We start from the raw sequence: 18,246 nt of genomic DNA on the forward strand, positions 1-18,246 counted from the left end.
TGTAGAAAAAAATATTTCTACTGCCGATGTCAAATTACTGCCCATGTTTTCTTCTAAGAGTTTTATGGTTTCAGGTCTTATATTTAGGTCCTTTTTTTTTTTAAAAAAAATTTACTTATTTAGAGAGAGAGTGTGCCCGTGAGTACGGGGAGGGGCAGACAGAGAGGGAGAGAGAGAATCCTCAAGCAGACCCCCGTTGAACATGGAGCCCAACATGGGGCTTGAACCCAGGACCCCAAGATCATGACCTGAGCTGAAATCAAGGGTCAGACGTTCAACCAACTGAGCCAACCAGGTGTCCCATCAGGTCTCACATTTAGGTGCTTAATCCATGTTGAGTTGATTTCTGTGCATGGTGCAAATAAGTGGTCCAGTTTCATTCTTCTGCATGTCCCTGTCCAACAGCTTTTCTATAACTTTTAATATACTTTCTGTTTCATTTATTGAATTCTCTATTTCTGGAACAATAATATGCCTTATGTTAGGCCATTGTTTTTTTCTTTCTGTTTCCCGCATCTATTATATTTTTTCTTACAGTTGTAGGCTCTTTGTTTTTTCCCTTCTACATGTACTGTGATTAAGTCTTCTTATATAATTTTAATTGTTTTCTGCTGTGTCTATTATATTCCTTTTTCCATGATAGGTCTGTTTTGGTCTTTGGCTTGTTTCCTTATCCTTGCAATCTCAGTTTTCATGGCATTCTGTTGTCTTTGGTTTGTGGTCTAAATTCATTTTGCTACAGAACCCCATAGAAAGATTATAGCATGAAGTACTGTCAGAGAATTTTTTTCAATGTTAGGTTTTCAAACAGTTTCTTGCTTATTCTATTTGCTCCCCCCACCCCCTGCTATTATTGTGTTTCTATCATTAGTTCTTTTATGTTTATTATTAACTATTTTATGTATTTGGGTGTTCTTGTGTTGGGTGCAAAAATATTTACAAGTGTTATATCCTCTTGTTGGATTGTCCCCTTTATTATTATATAGTGTCCTTTGTCTCATTTTACAGTCTTTGTTTTAAAGTCTCTTTTGTCTGATATAAGTATTGCTATTCCAGCTTTTTTTGACATCCATTTGCATGATAGATATTTCTCCATCCCGTCACTTTCAATCTGCAAGTGTCGTTAGGTCTAAAATGAGTCTCTTGTAGGCAGCGTATAGCTGGGTCTTGTTTTTTTATCCATCTGTCACCCTGTGTCTTTTGATTGGAGCATTTTGAATTCTACTAAATTAAGGAAATAGCCTGGACCACTGAGAGAGAGGTTGGCTTGGATTATGTGTGATCTTTGGAGGACCTGAGACTTCTCTTTTCTGAAGCTTTGTCAAATGTTCGCAATCAGGACTCATTGCACCTGGTTGGGGCTGTTTTCTATTCTTGTGGAGGGAAGAGAGGATAAGGATAGCATCTTTCTTTGGCTTGGTCCTCTAAGTTATTGTGGACTGTACTTGTATCAGAGAGGTCATCCTGGTTATTTTTTATTCTGTTTCCATTCACCTGTCATTTCCCAATGCCTATTTCTATTCCTGCCAGTAGTAACCAAAACCAAAACCCAAAACCAGCATCTAGAGATTTGACTCCTTATTCAAAGCTCCAAGTGGAGACTTGAGTCTTCATCTGGGGTTCCCTGTACACTCCACCCCCATACACACACACACCATAAAAGCACACATTTTTGTCTTATTCTGCTGTCTCTATTATTGTTTGAGACAAATCTAGGTAGTCTTAACATTTTGCCTTCCTTCTTACTTCTCTCAGCCAGGAGATGCTCAGATGGGGTGCTAGGAATTACTCTTATCCTTTGGAGTTCCTGTGGTGATAGGCACAGGGGTTGAAAGAGTTTTTATAACCTTTCCCAAACTCCTGACTTGAGGGGTGTTTGTGATTATTCTCAGGTTTGTTGACTAATTTTCTTTACCCAGCACTGATCCTAAGTAAGCTATTCTAGAATCTTCTTTTACTTCCCTGACTCAGCTGTCATTTTTATAGTTCATATCTTAATGTTTGTTGTGGTAGCTCTTTTCACTTTTTAAATAATGTGTAGTTGTTGTTATTGCTATGTATTCAGGGGAAGGAGAGTCTATGACCTGTTGTCTTTACCTGCCAGAACATTTATCTTGTAATGAATTACTAAGTTTTTGTTTTTACTAAATTTAGAGATGTTCCTGGCTGGATGTTTGTAGCATGGGTGATAGTTTACTGATATGTTGATAAATTTGGGTTTGGAAAAGTAAGGGGAGTTAACACTAGTGTTCTTGATACAGTCCCCTATGGATTGCCCAGATGCTTAGAAATGCTCTTATTGAAAGTTCCACCAGGAAAAGCTTTCTCTGCTTTTGGAAAATATTCACATGAAACAGTAAACATGGCTTGAAATCAAATGGTGAAGTGGAAAAAGAATGAGTTTTGGAGTCAAACAGGCTTCAGTTAAATTCAGTCTCTACCATCCACACATGTGTGATGTTGGTCACATTCTGTAACCATCTGAAGCTTTAGATTCCTCACCTGTAAATGGGAACAATATACCTTGTTGTGTAGCTTTATGGGGAGAAGTCAATGAGAGGGCATATTCAAAATATTGGGTCTTTTTTTTTTTAAATAATTTTTTATTATGTTATGTTATTCACCATACAGTATATCTTTTGTTTTTGATGTAGTGTTCCATGATTCATTATTTGCTTGTAACACCCAGTGCACCATGCAATATGTGCGCTCCTTAATACCCATCACCAGCCTATCCCAGTCCCCCACCCCCCTCCCCTCTGAAGCCCTCAGTTTGTTTCTCAGAGTCCATAGTCTCTCATGCTTCATTCCCCCTTCTGTTTACCCGCCCCCTTCATTCTTCCCTTCCTTCTCCTACCGATCTTTCTGCTATTTCTTATGTTCCATAAATGAGTGAAACCATATGATAATTGTCTTTCTCTGCTTGAGTTATTTCACTTAGCATAATCTCTTCCAGTCCCATCCATGTTGCTGCAAATGTTGTATAATCGTTCTTTCTGATGGCTGAGTAATATTCCAATGTATATATGGACCACAACTTTTTAATCCAGTCATCTGTTGAAAGGCATTTTTGCTCCTTCCACAATTTAGCTATTGTGGACAATGCTGCTATGAACTTGGGGTGCATATGGCCCTTCTCTTCACTACGTCTGTGTCTTTGGGGTAAATATCCAGTATTGCAATTGCTGGTTCATAGGGTAGCTCAATTTTTAACTTTTGAAGGGACCTCCACACTGTTTTCCACAGTGGCTGTACCAACTTGCATTCCCACCAACAGTGTAAGAGGGATCCCCTTTCTCCACATCCTCTCCAAAATTTGTTGTTTCTTGCCTTGTCAATTTTTGCCATTCTAACTGGTGTAAGGTGGTATCTCAATGTGGTTTTGATTTGAATTTCCCTGATGGCTAATGATTTTGGACATTTTTTCATGTGTCTGTTAGCCGTTTGTATGTCTTCATTGGAAAAGTGTCTCTTCATATCTTCTGCCCATTTTTTGATTTGATTATTTGTTTCTTGTGTTTTGAGTTTGAGAAGTTCTTTGTAGATCTTGGATACCAGTATTTTATCTGTAGTGTCATTTGCAAATATCTTCTCCCATTCCGTGGGCTGCCTCTTAGTTTTTTTGACTGTTTCCTTGGCTGTGCAGAAGCTTTTGATCTTGATGAAGTCCCACAAATTCATTTTATCTTTTGTTTCTCTTGCCTTTGGAGATGCGTCATGAAAAAAGTTGCTGTGGCTGATGTCATAGAGGTTGCTGCCTATGTTCTCCTCTAGGATTTTGATGGATTCCTGTCTCACATTGAGGTCTTTCATCCATTTGGAGTTTATCTTTGTGTATGGTGTGAAAGAGTGGTCAAGTTTCATTCTTTTGCATGTAGCTGTCCAATTTTCCCAGCACCATTTATTGAAGAGACTGTCTTTTTTCCACTGGATGTTTTTCCTGCTTTGTCAAAGTATTGGGTCTATCACCTGACACTATTTGGGTGTTGAGAAACGGTAGTTCCTGCTTCTCCTCATCCTCTCTCTTCCCTTCCCCCCTGCTCCTTTCTGATCTGTAGACATGGCCATCTGATCTGAGCTAGTTGGGTAGAGACCTCTCTGCTTAGTGAGGAAATGAGTCTGGGAAACTGGCATACACTTACTTTTCTCACCTTGTATCATGATCTCCTGTGAGGTGAGATCAAGTGGTGGGGGTGGCAAAGAATTTGCTTTCTGATCTATCCCTAGAAAATGGGTTATGCTTTCCTTTAAAATTCAATTTGTATAAAATCCAGGAAGTCTTAAAAGATATATACTAAACTAATTGTTCCCCAGGGAGGGCTCTTGACAAGGCCCCAGAAAGCATTAATACATATTAATAAAATACAGGTACAAAAGACTAAGGTATTTGATTTTTAGATGATTTGTGGTAGGCATAATCTCCTCTGCTTGCGCCCAGTTATCAATGAGGAAAAGGGAATCTCGGCAGAGAACTGAACAGACGGAGGCCCTGGCAAGGAGGGCAAGAGTGTGACTTGATTAGAACATAATACTCGTCTGCCCTCTGGAGAAGTGGGGCTGATGGGATCTGGCCATGATTGCCTCTGCTTAATGAGAGGGGTAGATTGAAAGTTTCAAAAAGGAAATGATGAGCTTTAAAAAATTCTCTTTGAGTTATGTAATGCATAATTTGGATTTTCCCAAAAGCTAACCCTGAGACAAGAATTTTGGTGCAAGAGGTTTGTTTGGGAAGTTATCCCAGGAAGCAGAATTGAGTGGACAGGGCAGTAGACATGGAAGGTCAGAAAGCCAATAAAGATCATTCATGACTGGTTACCACTGCAGGCAACTGGGGCTCTGTTTCAATGAAGAGTTCCTGAGAGACTTTATAGAACATGGCTTAGAGTCATCCCATGAAACGATGAGCAAGTTAGGGTATTTGTCTACCAGTTTCCTTCCCTCTTTGGTTGAAGGTCACTGTTGGGGGTATTGACTTGCTTGTTTTCTGGCCTGCACATTGCCAGTGCCCAGAGAATGCCCCCAGACTCAAATGCTGGCAGCCTTCTCTGTCGTATGGCAATTGTCTACAGGTGACCTCAGATTCGGGTGGAGGCTTGGCAAGGGATGGGGAGGCAGGAGACCAATAGCATCTGCTACATGACGTAAAACCCATGGTAAATTGATGCCACACATTTGAACTATTCACATACTTTGGATCCATGCTAAATGAATGCAGGTCACATGAATTTTTATCTTATCTCTGGAATTATCTAGTTCTTCCATCCTCACTGTCACCGTTTGGGTTTAGGCCACCATCATCTTTTCACCAGATCAGGGCCACCATCTTAAATAGGCTCTCTGCTTCCTGTCTTGCTCACCTTTAATCAGTTCTCCATCCAGCTGCTTGAAGGAGCTTTCTGAAATGGAAATAAAATCATGCCAGTCCCCTTTTAAAATTTTTTCAATGACTCCTTAAATTCTACTCTTCAATGGTATTGTAATATCATCCATGATCTGCCTCCTTTCATGCTCTTGCCCCCGCATAATTCTTGTGGAACTGCAGGTCAAAGAATCAGCCAATCTCCTTTTTCCATCTCTAGCCCCACCTCTACTCTCCCCCTGCCTCTCTCTTCCACTTCTCTCCTCAACCGCTTTTGCCTCTGGACTTTAATGCACACAGTCCTTTCTCTGTCTTTTCCCCTTCCCTCACTCCCATCTTCCTGGGCAACTCATACTGACTGTTCTGAGACTAAGTATTACCTCTTCAGGAAGCCTTCCCATTTTCCTGGAGCTGGTTAACTTCCCCAGTTTTGTGCTACCATAGCACCTGCACAATTTCTGTCGTAACCTCACCATGCTTTATTAGACTTATCTGTTGCATGACTATTAACCCATGAAAATATCAATCTATTTTTCCTTGTATCTTCAGTGACTAGCAGAATACCTGGCACATAGCCCATGCTCAGTAAATACTCTGAATGAATGAATAAATAATTGGCCAACACTTGCTTTATATTCCCTGAAGGAAGCATTCAGGAAGAAGAAATGAATCACAAATTGACTTGCTCCTTGTGGCAACTCTAGTAAGAGGCTGTGGAATATAGTATCTATGGGATCCTGGTCCTTGTTTTTTTATGGATGGGAAAATACCAAATAAAGAGGGGTCTTGAAGTCCAGTTGATTTGGTATCTTAAAAAACAAAGATATTAAGGTGTATAGAATTATTTTCTATAAATTTGATGGCCTGAACCACCCCCTTAAATGACCTGACATCTTTCTTTATCCTATTTGTACTGCTTTTACTTGTAAAACTGGTTAATATTGTTAGGCAAGGGGTTAAATAGTAAAATCTCTGACATGCTAGAGGCAGAAAGAATGTTTTGTGGTCCGTAAAGAAAGAATCCTGTTTCTACTCAAGGCAGAGATGTATTTTTAGTTTGGGCTTACTCTGAAAGCTGCTCTTTCTGTCCCCAAAGAGCAGAATGTCAGATGTTTTTCCGCTGAGGCAGAGGTGACATACAGAGGTTTCCAGTGAGAGAAATACAGAGATGGAAAATAAGACCAAAGAGAGAGAAGCCATGCCCGAGACAAGGAGCAACCAGCAGTGAGAGCTAGAACTACTCTTAGAAATAGTTGATGAAGGCTCTGCTTTTAAAATTATAACTTTGATTATTCATCAAGAGGCTGGAAAGTTTCTACCAGTTGTGTTAAAGCAGCCCTACTTTGAGGACTGTTTCATCACAAAATGATGTTGAGAAGAGGCTCATCAGAACCTGTATAATCTGTGAAGATTGCATATCCAAAGTAGACCACATACAGAGCATATATCTTATAAATTATTATGAATTCATCCATGGAAAACTGTGTAGTGACAAATACAGGGTCATTATTAGCTAAGCCAGCACCCAAGACTCTCTTCGTAATGGTACCCCAATTTTCATTTAATTGGCCACTATTTTCCCCACACAACCTACTTATTTGGGGAGTGGGAAGCTTAATTCATCAGCATATTACATTATCCTGGCCCCAGCATTGGCTCTTTGCTAGTCATATGGTCTAAGTGATCAAAACTACTTCAAACCTACCTTTTGCATGGGATTTCTGGACAAAAGCATTTTCTCTCATCCTCTGGACCTGTGAATGTGTGACCTGAGCCGTTGTAACTATCTCATGATCTGAGATCAAGAGGAGTAAGACAGAGCCAGAGTTATGGGATAAAACCACCTGATTATTGTATTGCCTCTCGAGTCTTCCAAATACACAAGCCAATCAATTTCTGATTGCTTAAGCTGGTTCATGTTCATTTTTCATTTACTTCCTACCAAAAATATTCCAGTGCAGCTCTCTTATATATTGAGTATTAAAAATTGTGAAAATTCTTTTGAGAGTAAAGAAAACATAAGGAAGAAAACCAACATATGATTCATTCATTCAGTAAATATTAATTGAGAGTCTCTTATGTACCAAGCTCCATTCTAGCCTCCGGTATACAATGACCGATGAGATAGATGGGGATACGGATAATTAAACTAGCAAATACAACATGAAATGCTAACGGTAAGTACGGCTACTTGTGGGCACATAATAAGATTATCTTGTTTAGAAGATGCAGGGCAGACTTCTCAGCAGGGGGGATATTTCTTGTCAGACTTTAAAAATTAGTGTGTGTATGTGTGCGTGCACGCACATGCGCATTGAGGTAATTCCCAGCACAGGAAACAGCGGTACAAAGACTCAGAAATAGGAGTCGAAGGACCTGAAAGAAATGCAATCTTGTTAAAGCACAGATACGGAGAGCTGGACAGGGTTGTAGTGTGAGACCAAGCAAGAAAGGTAGAAAGGAGTGGATCATGCTATAGCACATGTTAAGGAGTTGAGACAATCCTGGGAGCCATAAGAATGTATTGAAGCGTATGAAGCAGAGGAATGATGTGATCTAATTCACCATCTTGTTGACCCAGGAAAGACAATCTGGAAGTAATGAACTAGTGGAGTGACAAATTCAAGACCAGTGGAGGAAATTATCAAAAATGCAGGAGTTAGGGAAATGAGACCATGGGGATTAAAGTACTATTGTACAGGTTTGACAGAGGAAGTTGGAGAGTGAGCACAGGAGTAAAAGGGAAAAGGTTTGGAAAGAGATGCACAAAGGAGGGGTGGAAGAGCAGTACAGAGCCACATGGGCTGGGAGAAAAGGAGTGCTGAGTGGTTATCCCTGGAGTCACCTTGTTTTTTTTTTTAATATAATTTTTTATTATGTTATGTTAGTCACCATACAGTATATCCTTAGTTTTTGATGTAGTGTTCCATGATTCATTATTTGCGTATAACACCCAGTGCACCATGCAATATGTGCCCTCTTTAATACCCATCACCTTGGTTTTAGGAGAGAAACAAGTCAGTTTGTCAAATGCAAGCCAGTTGTCATTGTGATGCAATTACAGATTTACACCAAGATGAATGCATTTGATTTAGACTGTTGCTAAAGCTAAAAAATAGTTTTCTTCACCTAGCTCATTCTCTCCATTGAATAGATAATTCTACCAATGTATACATATCTCCACGCATTGCGCATTATCTAGAAGACAGCTGAGAAAACCACTTTAGTTTTATCACATTTAAATAGCTGATATTAGGTGGTGTTGGTTTTTTTCTCTTGCTTCCATTCTATGGGCAGGGGTTGTAGTACAAGTAGTGGAGACCTTAGATTTATTTAGTCCTTGGACTGAATTCTGACTATCCCTACCTACTGACTGTGCAGCATTGGGAAAATTACGTAATCTCTCCCTGCCTCCATTTTCTTATATCTTAAAAAGAAATGACTATTCTTGTATCAATTTGCTATTGAGGTATCACAAACCACCTCCAAAACTCAGTGGCTTAAAATAACAAGCATTTATTAGCTCACAACTCTCCCCAGGCTCAGCTGTTTGCAGCATGGCTCATTTATGTGTTTATGGCCAAATGAGGGTTGGCTGAGAGCTGCTTTGCTCATCTTGCCTGGCCTGCCTCACATGCCTGGGCTTCAACTGCAGTAGCTCATCACTGGCCCATCTCTCACTCATCCTCCAATAAGATAGCCTGTGTTTGTTCTCGTGGAGGCAGGAGACTTCTTAAGAGTCTCGGCTCAGATCTGGCTCAACATCACTTCTGCTGCTTTCTCTTGGCCAAAGCAAGTTACAAGGCCAGCCTTGTAACCCACTCAAGAGGGTGGAGAAGCAGACTCCTCTACTTGGTGGGAAGAGCTGCAGAGGCACATTGCAAGGGGTGTGGATGTAGGGAGGGGGAGAACAGTGATCGTTTTTGGAATCATCCACACTGTTACTCTGCACAGGTGGGAGAAATCGATGAGAACATACTGTAAGGGCTAGTACAGTGTCTGGTGCACATACGCTCAACACCTGTTAATGTCTCCCTTCCTACAAATACAACAGGAAGATCAGACCCGATGTAGATCACCCACAGCACGCTGCTATAGGGGGAGGTGATAGAAACAGACAGATAAACTTTTTAATCTATGCCTCAGCATTATCTGTGCCTTTCCCAACCAGCAAGTGTTTTAAAAAAGATTTTCAAAAGAGCAAAATTACAGCCTTGCTTTTAGAAAAAGTAGGCAATGTGGTCTCTCTCTTGCTCTTCTTTCTTTTTTCCCCCAAGAATACCCTCGGAATGATAGGACTTCACCTTCTCTTCTCTAGAGGAACAATGTATTATTTTGGTTTGCCTTTGATCACCGGTGATTCACTTTAAAGGCAGCGGTGCTGGGAAAACGCAGAAAGTGGAGTTGCAATCAGAAAAATGACTATGTAAAAAACAGCAAAGACTTTCTGTCTTTGTCTCCCAGAAGGATTTTGGAGTTTTGTGTCTTTTTTTTTTTTTTTTTTTTTGGTCACGTCTTCATTCCTTTGCCAGTTGAGAACCAGTCAGGCTAGGGGAAGGTGGGCTGGATCCTGATCCTCTGGCTTTTCTCACCAATATTCCGAGCTCTTCCAGGAGGTAACTGGGGAGTGTCTTCCTGTGGAATTTGCCAAGACATTTGACCTAAAGATGACAAGCAGATAAAGTAAGGTTTTTACTTACAAAATAGGCCAAAGTGATGGATTAAGTTCAATTATCATTATGGTAACATCACAAAATGGATCAAAAACCTGAAAATTATACAGAGTTTTCACCTCAACTAGTCTAACTTTATCCTAAGCAAACAAGTGAGAAAGTTGTGTGTGTGTGTGCGTTTAAAATGTCTTTAATTTGGGATGATTTTAGATTTACAGAAAAGTTGTAAAGATAATACAGAGAGTTTCCGTATCTTCTCACCCATTTTCTCCTAGTGTTAACTTATTATATTACCACGGAACATTTGTCACACACCAGCATGGGTATATTACTATCAAGTAAACTCTAGACTTCGTTTGGATTTCACCAATTTTCCCATTAATGTCCTCTTTCTCTGCTAGGATCCAATCTAGGGCACCACGCTATATTTATTGTCATGTTTCAATATCTTCCTGTCTCAGATAGTTTCTCAGTCTTTCCTTGTTTTTGTTTTTAAGATGTTGACAGTTTTGAGGAGGACTGGTGAGGTATTTTATAGAATGTCCCTCAGTTTGAAGCACCTGGGTGGCTCAGTCAGTTAAGCGTCTGACTCTTTTTTTTTTTTTTTAAGATTTTATTTATTTATTTGACAGAGACAGAGACAGCCAGTGAGAGAGGGAACACAAGCAGGGCGAGTGGGAGAGGAAGAAATAGGCTCATTGCGGAGGAGCCTGATGTGGGGCTCGATCCCACAACGCCAGGATCACGCCCTGAGCCGAAGGCAGACGCTTAACCGCTGTGCCACCCAGGCGCCCCAAGCGTCTGACTCTTGATTTCTGCTCAGGTCATGATCTCAGGGTCCCGAGGTCAAGCCTTGCATTGGGCTCCATGTTTAGCGTGGAGTCTGCTTGAGAGTCTCCCGCTCCCTCTGCCCCTCCCCACCACTTGGACTCTCTCTCAAAAAATGAAAAAAAAAAAAAAAACAAACCATGTTCCTCAATTTGTGTTTGATATTTTTCTTATGATTAGACTGGGGTTATGGATTTTTGGGAAGAATACCACAGAGGAGCACTTCTTGGTATTCTTATCATATTACATCAGGGTACATGATATAAATGCTCATAGAAGCATTATATACAATAGTGAGAAATTGAAAACAAATGCCCCAAGAGGATTAGTTTAGCATATTTGGTTACACCCAAATATACAGATAGTTCATAGCCATTATAAATTATGATGTATGTTAATATTTTTATTTTTAAATTTTTATTTATTTTAAGATTTATTTATTTGACTAAGAGAGAAAGAGCATTAGCAGGGGCAGTGGTGGAGGGAGAAGCAAGCTCCCCACTGAGCAGGGAGCCTGACGCAGGGCTCAATCCCAGGACCCCAGGACCATGACCTGAGCCAAAGGCTGACATTTAACCAACTGAGCCACCCAGATGCCCCATTATTTTTAGATATTACCTACATGAAAATGTAGGTTGCAAAGCAGGATATGTAGTGAGATTGAATTTAATAATTTAAAATATCTTTATGTATATATGCCCCACAAGAGCCTTATGAGGAAGACACTTCCATTCTAGAATCTGGGCCTGAGGACCTTGTGGCCCGGCCCACTCCTGTTATAGCAGCATACCTTCCTCCCATCGGAGCCAGTGTCCACTGCCATACAGAGTCCACCCTGTGACTCAGGAAGCAGGTGGCCTTCCCGGAGCAACTGCACACATCAAAAAGTTATCTCCCATCAGAAGGAGTACATGGTCTTCAAAGGTACGATCTACACAATGGCATTAGTGATGTCTCCTAGAATTATTGCAAGGAGTAAACAAGGTAACACTGACAGACAACATGTATGAAAATATTTGACCCAAAGTTAACTATTCCTGCTGGCGAAACCTGAAGAATCACTAAGAAAACAGAAGTAATGGAAAGAACAGGTCTTATGAGGGAAGGGATTCTGTTGAGGCTAACTCTGTTCGTCCTTTAAATCTCCTTTGCGGACATTTGGATTCACTCTTCCAGAAATAACCCTCTGCATATTGGTTGCCTGAGCTCACTGCCCAGAGGTCTTCTTTTCCATTGATGTCAATTGGAGCAGATCTCATCTTTAGTCTATGGGATGAAAGTAAACTCCCATCCAGGGGGCTCCTGTGGATTACTCCTGCGGGTTCATTTTCTGTTCCGTGCTTTGCCCTGGATTATATGATCTCGAAGAACGAGGGCAATGTGTTTGTCAACCCCAGGCCTTAGGAAGATGTTTGGCACAGACTAGATGCTCAAAATGTGTTAATTAATGAAAATAACAAGATAAGTCCTGTTGAAGCCTCCTCACATCCCTTTCATCCTTCCTTTCTCTTTCTCCCTTTAAGGAGTTTGGTGTGGTATAACTGCCTCTCTTGTCTGAACTCTTAAAACTGACCATTAAGAATATAAATAAAATTTTCACCTCCAGGCCTTTGCACTTGCTGTCCCCCCTCCCTGGAATACCTTTCCCTCTGGTCTGCATGCTGCTCATTTCTTATTTTTAGTTCTCAGCTCAAATGTTCTCTCTGTAGAGGGTCCTTTTTTGACAACCCTATTTAAAGAAGCATTTCCCAGTTACTCCTGTCTCATCACCCTTTTTCTTTCTTTCACAAGGCTTATTATAATCTATAGTTATTCTTCCTTTTCTTCTTTTCTCTCTCATTCTCCTCTCTCCATGACTCTCAATCTTCATTTTCTCTTTTTCGTTTCCTGTCTCCCCAACTTGGCTGACAACTCCATGAGGGCAGAGACCTTTCCTGTCCAGTCCATCACTGTATTCCTAAGCCCACGATAGTACTCAATAAATATCTAGTGAATGAATTCAATGAAAAGACCCCTTGCTCTAGGATGTCCCCAACTCTAGTATTTTCCCTCTCTAATCTGACTCAATTTAACACTGATATCTGATCACCACTACCTGCTCAACATTCTTCAGTGTCTTCCAGCTGATTTCTAAATGTTTAGGTTTCACAGAACAGATCCTAAAACACATTTCTTGGTTTGTCCTTGGCTCATAAGCACTTATATTTTACCAAATAAGGACCTTTTAAAAATGACAAGACCAGGGCACCTGGGTGGCTCAGTTGTGTCTGACTCTTGATCTCAGCTCAGGTCTTGATCTCAGGGTTGGGAGTTCAGGCCCTGCAATGGGCTCCATGCTGGGTGTGGAACCTATTTGAGAAAAGAAAAAAAATGTAAGACCTCACAAACAACTGATGATAAGACTATGTGACTAAGATTTAAATGAAAAAAAAATAAGAGATCATCTCAAAAATTTTGCTGTTTAAAAAACTTCTTGTTTTTCGCATTTCACTGTGGATTAAGGAAAATTTTGGAAACTCCTTCAGGATTTGGGAATAAATGACTCATGGAATAAAATCAAATTGCCTTAAGTAAGTCTTACAGGGCCCTTTGTAGGGGCCCAGCCTGCTTGTTGGCTTCAGTCCTTGCTCCTTTGTCCCCCTTTCTGCCCCAGATATAGTGGATTACTCATTTACTTCAGGTTCCTTGATCAGGCCCTGCCTGCTCTTGACTTGGAACTTTGTGTTGTTTCCTTAGCCTTTTGCTCTAACCTGCCTGGTCAATTTCTATAGCTTATGAAGATTAATATCATTAGTCTTTTCTGTGGTGGAAAAAAATTCAAAACCGTGAAAAAAGTGATACAGAGACTGGAATGAGAGCCTTGAAATAAGCATGTATGGGCCAGAATCTGATGACACTTACCAGGAGAATTTCATTATGTGGTTGTGGCAAGAACTAAGTGGCCTGGATTTGAAACTCTTCCTCTCTAACTAACTAGCTATGTAGATTTTGACAAGGTATTCAGTCTCTCTCAGCCTCAGTTTGTTAAGGCAAACAAGACAAAACGAAAAAGATGTGACATTCACCTTGTTAGGTTGCCATGAGACTTAAATATGATAATGTTGTTAAATCATTCAGCCAAGTTTCTGACACATAGAACAGGCTCACACATTATTTTCTTTTCTCTAGACATCTATCAACCTCTTCTCCAGGAAAATGAAGAGCAAAGCTGCTCTTCAGCCAAACTATAAAATATGGGATAATTATTTTGGGTACCATTAATGTCCCATTTCCTCCCTTTCAGCCCATTTGGCATATTGAAATGAATGATTAATAATTATCTCGTTGTGGGTACATGCATTGTTTTGTTTCTCTTAGCCAAGATCTTGTCCTGTATTCTGTTCAAAGTAAAGGAAACTGGAAAGAAAATTGTGTATCCAAAGTCATTAACAGAAAATTGTCCAGGTGAATTTCTGAGGGTCTATCAGTTAGAAAAAATACTTGGCTGTTATAAAAAGCTGAAAAAAGTGGCTCTTATCAATTGGTAGTTTTATTTTCATGTCACCAAAAATCCAGGGTCCTTTTATTTCTACTTGGGCTGCCTTGGCAAATACTGCTGCTTCATAGTCACATGATGGCTGACTTCCTTCACCTTCAGGCAGAAAGAAGGAAGGGCTACGCAGGTGAGAAAATAAAGGTATATGTCTACTGAGTCAGTATGTTCTTCCCTTGTAAGACTGTCATAGAAACTGTCCTATAACTTCACTGCCATTTCAAGGCTGGACCAGTGCTGCACAGCAAAACTTTCTGCGATGATGGAAACGTTCTGCATCTGACCTGAGATGGTTAGCCATTTGTGACTATTAGCATTTAAAATGTGGCTAGTATGACAGTGAAGAGAGCCATCAACAAAACAAAAAAGGCAACCTACAAAGGGCACCTGGGTGGCTCGGTTGATTAAGCATTTGACTCTTGATTTCTGCTCCTTTCATGATCTCAGGGTTGTGAAAGCGAGTCCACGTTGGGCTCTACGCTGGGCATGGAGCCTGCTTAAGATTCTCTCATTTGTGCATGCTTTCTCTCTGGGAAAAAAAAATTAAAAAAGAAAAAAAGGCAACCTACTGAATGGGAGAAGATATTTGCAAATGATATATCCAATAAGGGGTTAATATCCAAAAGATGTAAAGAACTTATATAACTCAATACCAAACAAAAAACAAAAACAAAAACAAAACCCCAACCCCCCACAAAAAACCAATCTGATTAAAAAGTGGGCAGTGGACGCAAATAGACATTTTTCCAAAGACATATAGTTGGTCAACAGACACCTGAAAAGATGCTCAACATCATTAATCATCAGGGAAATGTAAATCAAAACCACAATAAGCTATTACCTTACACATGCCAGAATGGCTAAAATGAAAAAGACAAGAAATAATGAGTGTTGGCAAGAATGTGGAGAAAAAGAGACCCTCATGCACTATTGGGAGGAATTTAAATTGGTGCAGCCACTGTGGAAAACAGTATGAAATGTCCTCAAAAAATGAGAAAAATAGAAATACTATATGATCCAATGATTCCCCTACTGGGTATTTACCTAAACAAAACAAAAACACTAATTTGAAAACGTATATGTACCCCTCTGTTCATTGCAGCATTGTTTACAAGAGCCAAGATATGGAAGCAGCCTACATGTCCATCAATAAATGATGGATAGGGAAGATGGTACACACAGACATATTACACAATCATAAAAAAGGATGAGCTCTTGTGGTGGATGGACCTAGAGGGTATTATATGAAATGAAATAAGTCAGACTGAGAAACATCATAGGATTTCAACTCATGTGAATCTGAAAAACAAAACAAGTAATAAATAGAATCAGACGTATAAATACACAGAATAAACTGATGGTTGCGGAAAGGGAGGTAGGGGAATGGGGAAAATGGGTGAAGGGGAGAGGGAGATACAGGCTTCTAATTACTGAGTGAATATGTCATGGCAATAAAAGGCACAGCATAGGGAATATAGTCAGTGATATTATGATAGCATATAGTGACAGGTGGTAGGTATACTTGTGATGGGCATAACATAATGTATAGAGATGTTGAATCGCTATGTTGTACCCCTGAAACTAATGTAATATTGTGTGTCAACTATACTTAAATGAAAAAAAAAAAAGTTGACCCTGCTGGACCTTGATTTGAGATGCCCATCCTACAAAACTGTGAGAAAATAAATTTCTTGTTGCTTAAGCCAAAAATAATTTTTTTAAAAAAAGTGTGGCTAGTATGAGTGAGGAAATTAAGTTTTAGTTTTACTTTATTTAAGTAGATTTTAATAATCTACTTGTATCTGGTGGCTACCATATTAGTGCAGGGCTGGACCTTTGTCACATGACTGTCCTTTAGGCAAGAAAGGCTGAGTAATGTGGATTTGGGGCTGAGCACATTGCTGCCTCCCACAATTGTGTTTTTTCTTCATAAGGAAAAACAAACAAAAATGACTACAGGCTAGGCAAGTAACAGTCTCTGCAACAGAGTGATAGATACATACTAACATTCCTTAAACCCAAAGGAATGGAGTCTTAGTGGGTTTATCACAAACACGAGGAGTCGTATGGCTGGGCAGACAATATATATGTAGCTAAAAACCAGAATCCCAGAGCTAGAGTTTAGTTCAAATACCTTCTTTTCATAATGAGGAGACTGAGGCTTAGAGGGGTGACTGAGAGGCCTAATTAAGAGATAAATGGGATAACTTGCTCTGAAATAATAGCTGATTTAGCGTCCTTTAAAACATTACCCGTGGTAAAATGCAGAGTCTCAGAAAACGCTCTCCTCCTCTCTCTCTTTTTTTAATGTACTGAAGAAAAGCTAGAGGGATTTTGATGCCACCTATTGGTAGACAAAAGTATAAGGCACCTCTTCATAGCATAGCTTGTTACTGCTGGGTGAGGCACCAGAGGTCATACAGGGGGCCATACAGAAGAAGCAGTGGAAGATCTGATCCCTGTGTCAGCTTGGAACACGTGTATCACTTCTCTCTCGGCTCTTAGCATCCTAGAAGGGCTTTCTTAGAGCTTTCCTTTCTGCTTTCCAATAATACAACCTGTCTCAGGCATATACAGAAACACAGAGGAAGACCTATCAGTCACTTCTCAAAATCACATGAAAAAGAAAAAGAACACATTTTTTGAGCTATAAATAATCCTGGGGGGAAATGCAAGGTTTTTATTTGATCCAAAGCCTCAAAAATAAATCCTGTTATTTACAGCTGTCCCTTTGACTCGTTGAGTATGTAACCATCCTACAGCTTGAAAGAAAAAAAGAAAACAGAAATTCAATTTCAAAACAAAATGCTCACCCTGACTCACTCAGGGAAGGATCCAGGGTTTTTAATGCAGGGCATTGACTCCCTGCCTGTTTTTCCCCTTCATCATCTGCTACCCTTAAAAAATGGTATCAACTGCATTGGTAAGAATCCACATTTCTTCCCTTTTGTTCCCTGGATCCATTCCAGCATTTCCCTTGTCACATTGATGGGTGGGGTGCCTTTCATATTGGCATAGGACAGTGAGCGGATGTCTCCCCTTATGTTATCAAACAGAGACCCAGCGAGTGAATCTACTCAGAGTTGGAGCCTCCTTCGCGGCTTGGGAACACCAGTGGCACCGTGACTCTGTGGCTTGGATTTAGATAATTTTGACTATGGCTGTAGAACCCAGCAGCTCAGAATCCATGAAAAGGAGAGTTGGAAGGAGGTGAGTGATACAAATAAGGGGATGTCATGTCACAATTGTTGAAGGGACTCCGGCTGGTGAGCACTTGCTGTGGGGGTAGTAATTGCAACCATAGTTCATTAGCTGGTTGTATATCTTCATTTATAGAGATGAGCTGTTGATTTCATATGAGAGGTGGGAGTAAATTCTCCTTTATGTGCCCTGCGAAGAGTCTCTTTGAATTTACCTTCGGTGTCATACCTTGAAAAAAAAAATCCAAGTTTCTGGAAAAAAGCTGCACATGTGTTCTGAACACTGGCTTGCAGACGACTGTTTTGTTTCTAATTAGGGAGCTGAAGCCTGCTGGCAGGGGAAACCATATTTGTCATAAGTTGTGGCGTTGCATTTAGTTTGTGTGTCTGTGCTTTTAACACAGGGGCCAGAGATGGTTGTGTTGGATTCTTCCCTATGGGTTCTAACTCTATTCTGCTCCATGGTTCATGGGTTCAGCCATTCGCACTTGTCCCTCCAGAGACTGCTTCCATTAACACTTCCTGTTCTCTCATTAACTAGCTGTGTTCCTTAGTCTGGGCTTTCTGACCACCCAAACCCCAGGTTCGTTGTAGATATCATAAAGCATACCTGGGCAGATTGTTGAGAAAATTAGATGGGATGGTCAATAGCGT

This window comes from Ursus maritimus, unplaced genomic scaffold (genome assembly GCF_017311325.1).
Source record: "Ursus maritimus isolate PB19 unplaced genomic scaffold, ASM1731132v1 scaffold_20, whole genome shotgun sequence".
In the NCBI taxonomy this organism is placed as follows: Eukaryota; Metazoa; Chordata; class Mammalia; order Carnivora; family Ursidae; genus Ursus; species Ursus maritimus.